Genomic DNA, 12,808 nt, shown 5'->3' with positions numbered 1-12,808 from the left:
GCCCACTGTGAGAGGGAGCGTGGGAAGGGCGATCCCTCTGGGCTGCGTTCCCAAGGAGCAGGACTTACCCCCCATGGTGAGATGGGAGCGCAGTGGCCCCGGCAGTGGAGACTTTCACTCACACAGAGGTTGTATCCATCCCTGCAGTGCCTGAAATTATTCCTCCAGAAAACAAATATAATAATATCTATTAAGCTTAGGGGTGCTGGAAATTGGAACTGAGCAAACCAGATCATGGTGCTCAGCAATGCCTTAGCCTCGATAAATAAAGTGCTCGTAAGGGAAATTCCTGCTCTTTTAAGATCCCCTGCCCCTGCAGAAGAGAGGGACAAGGTACACTTCCTAACAATAAATCTTTTTCCAATTGGAGGAATTTTAAGTGGTTTTGGTTTTCTGTACAAAGCAACTGCCTGACATGGAAGTTCTCCATGTGGAATCAGGAACCAGCTTTTCTTCTGAGTAAAGCTGGTCTTCCCATTTTTCAGGGAAACATCATAGCCCAAGATACTGCAAAGGTAAGCACACTTTTGATTGTATTTTGCTATGGCCCAAGCATACTTGCCTTTAGAAACCCCAAAACACACAAAAAAATTATTAGTGAAGAGATCAGCCACCTGCTGAAGTGTTCCTGTTCTGTGGGCCACCAAACATGACTCTCTTATATGTCTGAGATGAAGGAATCAAACAAAGATGAAGAACTTGGAGCATGTGCAAATTTGAAGCCCTGCTCAGGACCACAGCTGATCTCTAATAGCCTGACACTATCTGCTGAAGGAGAGGATTGGAGCAATGAAAATATAGTTTATTAAAACCTCTTCAGCTTCAGCATCCTGGGGAGGGTGCCAACAGGTACCACAGACACAGAAGCAAAGTCACTTTGGTCAAGCTCTTTAGATGGAGTAATGTCACTAACAACAACCATTAAAGCCATTTTGTGTTCCTCATCTCTCATGCCACCTTTAGGAAACTAGATGCCTATGTGTAATTGAGGAAAAACAGCATCCTTGGATGTGGTGAGAGCCGGTACTTAGACTCTCCAAATTATTCAAATGAAGCTTTTAAGCTGTTATGGAAGGTCTAAGAGAATGAGGCTGGGGATCAGTCACCTGGAAGCTGTTAATCACCCTCGTGCCTGCCCTCAGTTGAGGGCCAGTAATGACCTGTGCAATTATATGTAGATGCTTCTATTCGTTGCATTTTACCATACAGATTGATGTAGAACGTGAGCTCCAGGGAAACATATTACACACAGGAATATCTCAAGCAGCCACAAAGTAAAAGGGGAGAATTTTACCTGTCCAGCCCAGAGATGTTCATCAGGCAGCTAAGGTCCGGAGATGGCTCCAAGATAAATGAGAAGTATTACATACCTAAGGAAAGGAAACAAACTTTGTTTTCAATAAGAGCATCCACACTATCTCCTGGGTAGAGAAGGAACAGAATTGGTTCCAGGTGAAAGACTAAAGCTACAGGGTCCCCCGAAAGATTTCAAAAGGGAGATCAGCAGTAAGAACTGACACCCCTCTGAGAGACAAGAGAGAGCGAAAGGGGCAATCTGAAATGGGAGTCTCTCCTAAGTGGTACTGAAAGACTTCTCTGATGGAAACGCTCCAGGAGGAGCTTTTTCCTCTATGTGAGTTTCTGCGATGGAAACTGTAAGACAGAGGCAGTGGAGGCAGAAAGGTATGCACACACCCCGAGGCTCTGACACCGCCTTAGCAGGAGAGAGCGAGTGAGTTAGCTCAACAAGGGAAAAGGAGACAGCAGACGCATGGGTGCACAAGCCAGATGGAGATCAGATAGCACAGAAGTCATGGAGGGCTCCCTGGAAGACAGATATCTTGAATACAGAGGGGCACAAGGAACGTGTCACAGAGTCCGATAAAGTCAGGTACTTCAACATTGAGGATGAGGGAGTATGGAGATCGCATAATACCCCTCAGCCCTATGGCTCAGCCCAACTCCGACTTGAGTCATTTCATTGCCACGTCAGCTGCTTGGGAACGCAGATGGCATTGCAAAACACCAAGCCTGCTGGAGCAGCCATGGGCAATCCATTTAATAATGAGTCCTAGCTGTATAGGCAGCTCGAAAGAGCACTTACGCCTCCTTGCTGAGCGAATGGGCAGCTTGCACAGCAGTTTGGCTAAGGAGGGGCAGGGAGAAGAGTGGTGGAGGCTCCTGGAGCACAGGGAGCCTCCACAGAGCTTGCTGAGTGCTTGGCCTGTGAGAGCCGTAGTCGTCGCCCAGTTGGTGGCCCTCAGCTTCGGGTGTGCGTTTGGGAGTCTGTGTAGGCTGCTTGGAGAGTCTGTTGAGTGAGGGACAGCCTTACTCACCTCTTGGGTGTGTAAAGAGAGAGCAAACAAGCTCAGGAACATGGTATTTTTGGAGCTTGATGAAGGATGTGCCCAGACCCAGCAGCAGATAAAGGGCAGCAGCTGAAGGACCAGTATGAACAGGACAATTTCCAGGTCCTGGGCTTTTCTCCAGTGCACACTCTCAGGTACAGCTCAGCACTAGCTAACCAGCTTAGTAAGCATAGTATTTAGTGAGCATAGAGTCTTAGTCAAAGGAGATGCTAAACTAATATAAGCCTCCCCAACCTGGCAGATTTTAAGCTCAGGCTGCAGGTAGAAATCTAGCAGCCAGAGAAGGCAAATCAAACCACCTGCAACGCCAGCTAGCTGGCACATGCTGTATTGAATGACTGAGTGAAACCAGAACTTGCTCATCGTTCTGCATCCATGCTCAAAGCCTAAAAATGAGAAGGTGGAGCGAGAATGCTTGGCATGAGATAACAACCCTGGTATAATGGGCATCTCCGAGACGTGCTGGAAAGAGGATAATCAATGGGATCCCGTGTTGCCAGGCTACCAGTTTTATGGTAATGATAGTGTAGGATGTTCAGGTGGAGGAGTGGCACTGTGCATGAAGGACTACACAAAATGCAACAGCATAAAAATATTATGTTTAGAGAGAAGCACAACACATCCTACACTCTAATAATAAAAATACAGTATGAGGCTTGCACTACCAAACTCCTTATCAAGGTGATAATAGTGATTGGAAAACATTAAGTGAGATCAGAGAAGCTGAAAGCAGGTGGTAATAAGGGGACATTTTAGGTGCCTTCATACAGACATGATGCTGTGTTAGGATGAGATGTAGTGAAAATGCTTGTACAGAGTAAATGACTGATTTCTAGGATAATTAGTCCTGCAATTCACAACACAGGATGCTATTTTGCATTTGGCCTTTAGTGCTGTGGAGGACCCAGCTCAAGCAGTTTTGGATGGAGGGTTCCTTGTAATAACAACCACAGGACAGCTAGGTTCAGCACTTCTGTGAGAGGGAGGTGCAGTCCCAGAAGCAAGAAGCCTACAGAGTTTTGGTTGTTGTTTAAAAAAACAGACAGAAAATTCAACAGAACCTGTGCTAGAAGCCCACATATAAGGTGTGGCATCGTTCTGAAAGAATGAAATATTTCAATAAATATAAAGGCCTACATGTATCAATAGAGTAGCTAGCAAAGCTTTTATAGGATAAAGATCATCATTTGAAAATTGGAAGGTTTGTCCAAATGAGGAGAATAGGAAAGCCCATACTATGGCAGCTCAAATATAGAGAGGAATTAAAGAGCATTAAAAAAAATTTTTTTTGAAAGCACCTGGTAAATGATGCTCAAGCTGAGAGTACCAAGTTTTGTAAATACATCAAAAGATGAAAGACAGCTAGGGAATTGGCAGGGTTGCTTGGTGGCAAAGGATCATTTAGGGATAACAAGGCCATAGCGGAGAAGCTCAGTGGATTCTGAGTACCCCCAGCTGAAGACGCTGGGGTATTTACGTATTTTCATGCCTGATACATGACAAGTCAGAGGAGCCAGCTCCACTTGATGCACGTATACAGGAAATATTAAACTGACTAGATAAGTTTAGAGGCCAATAAATAATCAGGACCAGATGGCATTCATACAAGTATCCTGAAGGATCTCAAATGTGAAACACATAACCCACCATTACAATCAGACACAGTGCCAAAGGGCTTGAGCGTTACCAGTGCAGCTCTCGTCTGCAAGAAGGGCTCAAGCAGGGAGCTCAAGAGCTGTGAGTCGGTTGTCTCAGTGCTGGGACCTACCAACTGCTCAGACTGCCTCCCACCCCTGGTAAGATGCTGGGGGTCTGTAACAAAGTACATCTCTGAGCACACTGAAACACCAGCCTGCTAAGAAAGAGCCAGTACATCCCCTGGAAAGAGAAATCCTGCCTCACTCAACTGCTGAAGGGCTGTCAGGATGATGGATGAAGGGGGCCCCATGGTCATTTTATATAAAAATGTATATCCATATATATACATCCATATATGTGCACATATATGTATTTATATAGCTGAATTTTCTAAAAGCCTTTGACAAACTCTGGCATGAAAAGTTTTCTAAAGAACTAAGTTGCCAGAGATCTGGAAGACAGGTTTTTTTATGGACTGAAAGCTGGTTAAAGGGTGGGAAGAAAAGTGTAGGGCTTAATGAAGCCGCAATGGGGTCTCTAAGGCTTTGTGCTCGGACCAGTTTTGTTCAATGTCTTTATCAATGACCTGGAGAAGGGTGTGTGCAGAGAAATCTCTAGGCTGGCATGATGATCCTAAGCTTTTCCATGCTATGCTGGAAAGGTGGCAGATGAGCTTCAGTGTAGTTTCATGTAAGGTGATGCACCCTTGGAAAAATAATCTAAATCATGCCTATGTGATACGGAACTTGAAATTGGCTGTTACATTCAAGAAAGAGCTTGTGTTTGGCATCAGTGATGGGTTGACAGTCTGCTGAAGTTGTTTCTGCCTTGGCTGCATCATCATCCAAAAAAGCCAACAAAATGAGGGGCATCATCAAGGCGACTATGGATAACAAAGCAGTATGTCACTTTGTATAAAACCTCCATGCATCCCCGTCATGAACATCATGTGCAGTTCTGGTGTCTGCACCCAAGAGAGACGTAATGGAGTTAGAGAAGGGACAGAGAGGGGTGAGCAAAACAATCATGGGATGGAGCAGGGACTAAGAGGCTGGGAAGGCTTAAGGAGGATGTGGTCAAGGCTTACAGATGTGTGAAGGTGATGGATGGTGTGACTGTGAACCGTTGCTCATGGGTCCTGCAGCACTAGGGGTGATCAACAGACTTGTTGGGATCCTGCTTTCAACCAGTGAGGTCAGGTGGTATCAGTGGGTTCAAAACACGATTGGACAAATTCAAGGACAATAAATGGGAAATAAAGGCCTAGGCAGGGATATACCCTCTAGCACCCCTAAACAACAATTAGGGGTGCTGGGGAAATACAAGGGCAATGCACTGCAGGAGGTGATCCTGCTCCCACGGTTTCTCTAAATAGCATCTCCTATCACCACCAAATATTGGGCTAGATGGTAGCTGCTCTGAGCCACTAGCTCGTTTCTTAGGTTGTACTTTGCTCCCGTTTTTGTAACACCACTGTAACTCAGCTGACTTCATTATGTTGCTCCTACTTTCTGCTTGTGAAATGAGACCAGCACCAATAATGATCCTGAAAGAACGATTCCACCCTGTATGTCAAAAAGCTATTACGGGGAACAGTCAGTAGCCCTGGGCTGTCCCCAGTTCTGGTGGAGGGCTAAATCAAGGGCAGTCAGTCAAGTCAGCCAGTACCTCAGCTGACAGTGGGAAAGATTTCTGTGCCACACTGGAACAGGAGGAATCCCTCCCTTTGGGGGGGTTAGTGGAGGGGTGCTGCTGCTGAAGGTGTAAACATGAAATTCTTCATTCCAAACCACTGAAAAATTCCAAGTGAAGGCTCTCAGATCTGCCCATCTGAAACACTGAATTCACCAGAAAGTGAGGAAGCACCAAAAAAACTAATTTTAATATGGCGTTCCACATATGCAATGTCAAATAGAGAAACTGTGCTGTTCATGCAAAATAGGGTTCTTTGCTACGTTTAGTGATAAAAATATAGGTCCTTCTGTGTAGCAGGAAAAAGAGATGCTCTGCACATCTATCACAATTTGCCTTTGTCTGAAGAAAACCTTAGACACCAGAGTCCCGTGTTTGTCCCCTGAATAGGAAGGCTGTTATGATATCCTTGCTGTATGGGAGCATTCATGTCAGGTTACTTGCATTTGCCACTGCACTATGAGAAAAACAGAAGCTCTAATGTTTTTTTAAAGTTCCCATTTGCTTTCTTTCTAGTATACATTTTATATCTCAGGAGCAGCATTACCAGGAATAAATATAACAAAACATGATATCTGAAATTAATACTGAATTCAATTCACTGAAACGTGTGGCATTTTATTAACCTTTCTACATGCACAATAATAATTAAAAAAAAAATCAAGATCCTGACCTTTAACACTTTTTTGTTTCAGAAGTTTGCTGTAAACAAAATTTGTAGTTTTGGTCTGGCTAAAAAATGAGACACACTCAGATCCACCACCTGATTGTTACTGTCCATCTGGCAAAAGTCATAGTTATATAAACTCACACTTTTTTCTTCCAAATAAAATTCTCAAGTCTGGCTTTAGCATAGAGAAATTTAGTCAGTGATTACACTTTCTAGCAAAAGCAAAGTTTACTGCAAGTAATAGGAAACACAAGTAAGTTGTATTTTAATTATTTCAACCATTTTTCATCTACATCAGAAAAAGAAAAAGTGGATAAAACTTGTCCTACCTCAGCTCGTTCGCCTGCTGGTGTGTTCAGTATTTCCTTCTGCTTTCTGTTGTTCGCAGCTTGCAGTTTTGTCAGTGGAAAGGAAAAACACAGAAACTTGAATCAAAACCACAAATGCCACAGAGGGGTAATGAGCAGTGGTAAGGGGAAGTGAATCATTATTAACAGATCTTGCATTTTCTTCGGCGAGCAATGTTTTTAGCTCAAGGAGCGATGCTAGTAACCACATGGCAATCTCTCATACTTCTCCTCCAATGAAAGGGGCCCCGCAGCTAAGCATTGATCCTGGGAGCTCTCTGCACTTCTATATATGGGCTCTGACTGTTAAGGAAGGTCTCTGACCCTAGGCTTCCCGGAGCAGAGGCTCAGACGCGAGTATTACAAACTCGTTTGCTATAAGCAGTACAGTGGCAAATGACAGCTCGAGCTGGGTGCCCCCGGAGAGGGACCCCAACAGAGGGAGCCCTGGGCAATCACAGCTTCGCAATCTGAGCTCTCCACCCCTCACGCGGTCGTTAGGACCAGTAGGTCCCTCCACCCCCACCAGAGGTCTGGGGTCCTCACGTTCCTTGTTGGGTCCCGTCATTGTCTCTCAAGGTCCGGAGAAGATAACTCCAGACCACCACAGCTAACACTGCCCCGGCAGGGAGAGGAGGCTTCATTTCTCGAGGTCCTGACGCCCTGCACCGGCCTTATTTCAAAGTCTTGACATCCTCCCTTTTGGAGCGTGCGACACAGGCTCACAGACAGCTTGTAACACCCACCTCGAACCAGCTCTGGGGCCGTCTTTTACTGAACTAGGTGGAAGTTCCTCATGTTATCTGAGTGCAGCCTAAGCTTCAGCAAATTTAGCTACTCATGCTAAGCAAGTTTTATGTAAGTTGTGCTAAGCAGCTACCTCTAGACAGCCCCAGTCCAATATTCTTTAACACTTACTTCTATATGTGTGCTACCAATACGCACAGTTGATGGCATATTTGGAGATCATGCTATAAGCTTAACATGGATCCTGAAGATGTGTAGTTCTTGGAATTATTAAGAGGACACGAGGACACATGCCAGGGGTTATTATCCAGGCTTACTGCAGAAAGCATGTTAAAAACAACATAATAAGCAGGCAGCTAGGAGCTGATGGGTAATGTAACTCAGCTCACACTTCCAGGGTGAATTTACGGAGCTGAGGGACTAATTTGCCTTGAATTTTGATAGGACCTGAATACATAGCACTGCTAGGTCAAGGACAAGCGAATGCAGAAAACTCCTTACCGCCCCTTAACAACTTACCACTCACCAGTGGATCAGTGTAGATGGGTGCTCCTAGCTCACTGCAATTGAGAAATAGGTATCTGTGTGCACTATAGGTGTAGCAGGTAGGTTATTCCTCCTCTGTGGTGTCAGCACACGCAGGCAGATCAGATGTATTCAAGTGTTTCTTGGCTGCTGTGTTTTATTTCCCAACTGCTGCAGGCCAGGCATCCACACATGGTCATTACCATAGCTCGGCAGATGGAGAGTCTTCTCCTAAAACCTGCTCAGCACCTGCATTTATAGTCGTCTGTCCTCCAAAGCTCTCTTGGTAGCCCCGCTCGTAACCTACCCTCCATCGGCCGCCTGTGTCTGATTCTCATTTATAGCAAGGTCCCTTCACTTTGGTTTATAAATGGTCTTTGGAACATGGAAAATTGCCCTCTGGGCGTGCTCTGCGTGGCGGGGGGGCGGGGGGGGTGAGTGGTGATCCGCAGTGCCTGCAAAGACCTGCGTCACCAGACTTCACAAATCCTGACACCGAGGGGGGCTTGCAAACAAGCTCAGCACTTTCTATTTCACGAAGCTGAAAAAGGACATAGGAAACCACGTGCAGGCCTGCTCTGGCCTAGCTAAGGGCTAGGCAAGCACCTTTGGTCTCTGGAGTGAGCTGTGAACATTTCCCCATGTTTGCATTGACAGCGCAAAGTACATTTACAATGCCAGAGATCCATTTTAAGTGAATTTGCAAGGTGCAGAGTGACAGTGAATTAGGGACCCTCCTGAGACCACTCCGCTGGTGCCTAACGCAGACATTGCAAACCCATGCAGCATCTAAGGCCGTGGCTGTGTGTCCCGTCACAGCTGCGGTGGTGCTGGCTGGTTTGGTTACTCTCCCAGCTGTTTCCCCATCTGCCAAGAGTTGCCTGCAGAGCTGCGTGGGTGCAGGCGCGCTCGCTCACGCGTCGGTCAGTGAGGCAGGGTACCTCAGACGCCTGAAATAGGGGGTCTTTGCTATCTCAGCTCATCTGAGCTGCAGTGAGGTAGGAAATGACCCCGTGAGCAGCTTGGCAGGCAGATTTCGGGGGCAGAGCCTTTGGGAGGAAGCCATGACGCGCAGCAAAGACCGCTTCAGACAGCACGGCCCCGGCCAGAGGAGAGCTGTGCCCGCCAGGGCCACTGAGGAGATGCCCGAGTAGTTCAGATGGCCCCTTATCTGCAACAGGCAGAGATGCTGTGATGACTAATGTAGACACTGCAGTAGCAGCCTGATGACATCCGTATCACATGGCACGCTGTGATAATCGCCCTGGGACTGATAAGCAGGTTGTTCACAGATACACAAGGTCAGAGACCAGAACATGTGGAAAAGTTACACATTGATCACATTTTATTTTCCTAAGCGTGTTTTGAGAACGCCTTTCACCATGTGCTATGGTATCTGTTGCCTGGTCATTTGTTACACTCACCTCCTTAAAAGCCTCGCTTTGCGGAGACTACTGTTTCTTCTTACTAAAGTAATGCTGTATTTCCTTTTTAGGCTGTTTCGATAAATGGGGTTGGCTGCCACCTCACCCTGCGCCTGATGAGCTGGAGCTGGAGTGACTGCCTAGGATTTTTTAGAAACTGTCACTGAATGACTCAGCTTCCGAGGGGAGTTTAGTACCTTCCTTATTAATAAAAATTTCAGTAATTCTGAAATTATGGCAGAAGCCATCTCAGAATATCATGAAGAATCAAGGACTCTCATCGCAAGATACTGTGCACAAAACACATTCAGCAGTTACTAGCCTAGGTTATCTCTGAATTTTGAGTCCCATAAAATGCAGAGAAGGTCGAAGACACAGAAGCAGCAGAGCTGAGAGTGCAAACCACCAGGCTAAGCTGCAGTTACGCTCCCTCCTGCCTCTGTTTCTGTTCCCTTTTGCTCTTCTGGCTCCATCTCAGCCCAGTTTCAAGAAAGAAAAGGAGGAGGGAGTGACTCATCCTTTCTTTTCCCCTCCTTCACTTTCCCACCTTCACCCCGGTGCTGCCCAAGGACGAGGGCTCAGCTCCCGCCAGCCCACGGCTGCAGGCAAAGCCACCACTGCAGACTTTGAATTGCTGTTGCACGAAGCAGCTTAACTTTGGACCTGAACGAAGCATTTCAGGCGAGGAAAAGGCAAAAATCTGAATTATTCCTATCGGCAAGTTCAAGCGTCCCTGTGGCCTGTGCACTCCCTGATGCAGTGCCAGCTGAGGAGCCCATCTCCCATGCTCACTGTGGAGGGCACCTTGCTCGGCAGCACGGACATCCTTAAATTCAAGGCGCTGTGGTGTTTCACATCACCTGTCACGCACTCTGTAGGCCCAGGCGCCCCCCCCCATATCCGTACTGCAGTTCAGGTAACTGGGCAATTAATTCTCCAAAGGGGCAGTTAGGCATTTTTTCCCCCAAAGCGGCCTTCCCCTCCCAGGCACCTCTGCAGGCCGCAACCTAGATGTCCTGCTGCTGGGCTGTCTCCTGCTGGGAGGCTGTTTCAAACGGCTCCGTGCGGTGACTTTCTGGCTCCTGTAGAGCCGCTGTTGCTGCTCCAGACACCAGCAGGTCAGGTGCCGAGGGCACGTGGGATGGTTTGCCAGTTCGCTCTTCCCACTGGCTGGAGAGGAATGCCAAGCTTCACCCCCAGAGGGAGGGGGGACAAGCGCATTGCGTGGCGCATCCATCCGTCGTCGCAGGCACGCGGGGCAGGCTGCCCTCTGCTTCGCACTGCGGCCCGGGAGGCAGGGAGCTGCCTTTTTGACCACGGGGATCTGCAACCCGCCTGGGCAAGGCTGGGTCTCTAACACACGCGCACATCCGAGCAGACCCGCAAGAGCACACCGCGCTGCTCCCAGGGCGGTCGCACGCCGGTTCGTTCAGCCGGCAGCCCCGCTGCGGCCCACAGCAAACCGCGGGGCCGCGCACGGGAGACCTGGCAATCCCCAGCGCCAGCGGAGCTGGGAGGAGACCTTCAGCGACCCGCCCCATCCAGAAGGAGTCCGTATATTTTTCCAGTTGCTCAGCCAATGTTTTGCTGTCTGCAGACATGAACGTCTAGTAGCAGAGTTTCACTTCACATGCCAATAGACTTTTTTGGTAAAAAAGGATATGTCAAACAAACAGAAGGGATTACCTCCACTGAAGATTTTAATGCTGCGTGTCTTCAACACAGCGGCTTAGCCTAGTAACACATATCTATTTCCAGAGACTAAAATTACAAAGTTTGCATTCATTTTCTGTGCAGCTGAGAAAAAAAAATAGCATCAAATGTTAGTAGCTCATTTGCTGTCAGCCATAAGGCTGGATAGCTGGGAAGATCAAAGTGAGTACTGCATGAAGAAGGGGTAAAGAAGGAGGAGTAATTTTAACAGGAATTATTCAAAAAGGAAGAGCACAGAAGGTTTTCAAGCTGTTTCTTTTGCAACATCAATAATGACCTCTTTTTTAATTGCTTGTAGTCTTTTCTTAACAGCTTGCTGTTCCTCATTAATATACTAATGAAGGCAGAAGAATGTTAACATATATCTGGAATGGGAAAAGACATCTAAAATCGTTTACATGTAAAATAAACTGCACTTTTTAAAATATAAAGTACTAACACTGGAGAAGTTCTTTGCCTGCTCCTGCAAAAGTGCTGTGGGCGTTGCGAAGAATTGATTGTCTTCAAAAGCCGTGGAGCCACTGGCAGCCGGGAGCATTAATGCACTTCCTAGAGTTTAATCGATCCAGTCCTCAACTCTGAAAAGAATGAACTCGAGCAGGACAGAAAGTCAAACACTTTCTAAGGCCTTCATCTAAAGCCCATTGAAGTTATTGGAAAAAATAGAGCTTTTTTTGGATTAAAACCTAAAGAAAACAGCCTCAGAAGCTGTGACTGGAAAAAAAGAACATTTTTTTTTCAGTAACTAGCTGAAAGCTTTTCAGTTTTAACACACGCAAGGTTGACAGTGTGCCAGGAATATTTACTAATATTCTGTCTTCTCTGCGTAGCCTGTCTTTCAAAACCTCTCTACCTCTCTATCCATCCCTCTACCTAGCACCATCTTCATGTCACAGGGACTTTTTGCTTGTGTTATGCATTTTGAATAATCACACAAACTGCAACTGCAACCTCTGTTATTTCTGTTTTGCATTTTATGTGTTAGACATTACAGGACTGCAAATTGATGGGGTTATGAAAGTGCAGAATCTGAAGGATTTGGCAGCGATCTAGTTACCTCTCTCTTAAGATAAGAGATAAGATATCCTGTAGATTATCACACACGTATGTTGGCATGTGTATGGCATTTTACAGCAAGTCACCTACTTCCAAAGCTCTGCGTTTTGATCTGTGTTTACCCCACTTTAAATGTTCTGCATGTCCTGTGTTATTCTGCTGGTCTCTCTCTTCATACAAATCTAGAAACTAGAAACAAAGCAAGCTTTCTCTCTCTGCTTGTTGCTGACTCTTCTACAATAGCCCTAACCCAACAGCTGGATAAAAACCACCAACAATATTGCAAAATCCGAATGATCGGGTTCAGGTGCTCTGCATCTTGTATTCAGTGGCTAAACACCACTGTTGAAACGCAGCCTGCAAGTCTCTCCACACAAACCAGCTATCGCCAAATCTGCTTTCATATCCATGTAGTCATTGCTAATACTTAGTAAAAGCACGGACTATCACAGACAACAGTATGTCTTGCTTTATTCCCAAGCACCAGTTTCTTTATGCCATTCTCCCTTTTTTATTGCAGTCTCTTCGCTTTCCTACTGACTGCATTTCCAATGCTATTTCACGCTCTCTCTCTATGCATGCGGGGATGTTTGTGCATGCATGCTGCATGCGTGCTATATATACACA

At 46.3% G+C, this 12,808-nt stretch overlaps 1 protein-coding gene across 9 annotated transcripts in view; it reads right to left on the bottom strand.

Annotated features, from left to right (window-relative positions):
- CYSLTR2 (cysteinyl leukotriene receptor 2) overlaps nucleotides 1-7,172 on the bottom strand; it is a 30,651-nt gene extending 23,479 nt beyond the window's left edge. Inside the window, exons 1-3 of one of the 9 annotated variants that reach the window (XR_010387250.1) lie at nucleotides 6,699-7,130; nucleotides 1,295-1,370; nucleotides 69-162 (exon numbers count right to left, since the gene is read on the bottom strand). The gene's annotated coding sequence lies outside the window, so the exon portion shown is untranslated. Of the gene's footprint in view, nucleotides 1-68; nucleotides 163-1,294; nucleotides 1,371-6,698 lie in introns of all 9 variants that reach the window. The other 8 variants (XR_010387248.1, XR_010387253.1, XR_010387252.1 and 5 more) reach the window with 8 other exon arrangements.
- Between the last annotated feature and the right edge of the window lie 5,636 nt (nucleotides 7,173-12,808).

This window comes from Dromaius novaehollandiae, chromosome 1 (genome assembly GCF_036370855.1).
Source record: "Dromaius novaehollandiae isolate bDroNov1 chromosome 1, bDroNov1.hap1, whole genome shotgun sequence".
Lineage (NCBI taxonomy): Eukaryota > Metazoa > Chordata > Aves > Casuariiformes > Dromaiidae > Dromaius > Dromaius novaehollandiae.
This window is presented reverse-complemented; position numbering and strand designations above follow the sequence as displayed.